Source organism: Barbus barbus (assembly GCF_936440315.1).
Source record: "Barbus barbus genome assembly, chromosome: 32".
Taxonomy (NCBI): domain Eukaryota; kingdom Metazoa; phylum Chordata; class Actinopteri; order Cypriniformes; family Cyprinidae; genus Barbus; species Barbus barbus.
In genome coordinates this window covers 10,415,561-10,416,324 of record NC_136760.1, presented here as the reverse complement: position 1 = coordinate 10,416,324, position 764 = coordinate 10,415,561, and the positions used below count along the sequence as shown (strand labels likewise).

At 36.3% G+C, this 764-nt stretch overlaps 1 long non-coding RNA gene across 1 annotated transcript; it reads right to left on the bottom strand.

The window, feature by feature from the left end:
• On the bottom strand, window positions 1-524 carry LOC306852517. The gene is made up of 3 exons (XR_013782621.1): window positions 473-524; window positions 290-374; window positions 1-140 (listed from the first exon to the last, which is right to left on the bottom strand). It is a non-coding gene; the product is annotated as an uncharacterized lncRNA (long non-coding RNA).
• Between the last annotated feature and the right edge of the window lie 240 nt (window positions 525-764).

The window sequence follows — 764 nt, the reverse complement described above, 5'->3', positions numbered from 1 at the left end:
AGCTCGCGCTCATTTGTGGTCTGTGATCGCTGTGCTGATGCTGAACGGTGACTGTGGAGGCGCTTTCTGATATTACGGAGTCGTTCCTCCAAAAACCCTGTGGCTGGATGGCAGTATAGTTCTGGTGTATACCATACTCCCTAAAACATCAACATAAATATGTTAAAGGGATAGTTTACCCAAAAATGTCTTCAATATATCTTCTTTGTGTTATTCACAAAGAATATTCACAAAATACTACTGCAGTGTGAAGGTAACCATAGTTCTGTCAACTGCTGGGCATACTCACATATCCACTGCCCTCTGAATCTCTAAGGCATGGGAATTGTGATACCAGGGCCAGAGCTAGCTCTCTTTTTTTGTCTGGTGATGGACTAGTAGAAGGATTGTATAGATTACTTATGAGTAAACTATATTTACAGCATATGACTGACTTTATGTAAAGTAGAACAATGAATAAAACATCACTTACTATTCTCCAAACTTCTCCATTAAATGGGACACCAAAATGCGAACCATTTTCCTTCTGTCTTCAAGACATAAGTTGTGGTTTCGTTCCAAAGACGAGAGAATGGAAGACCCATGTGCGCATCCCTCTAAAATCTGTCGTATATCCTTATTGGAGAAAAACAATACTTTAGAATTATACATAATGTATATAACTTTATAATGCTAGGATTCCCTTAATATGTTTAATATTTAATATTTAAAATATATATATATATTACAGAATTCTTTATCAGTGATGTTAAATGTGACCAGTT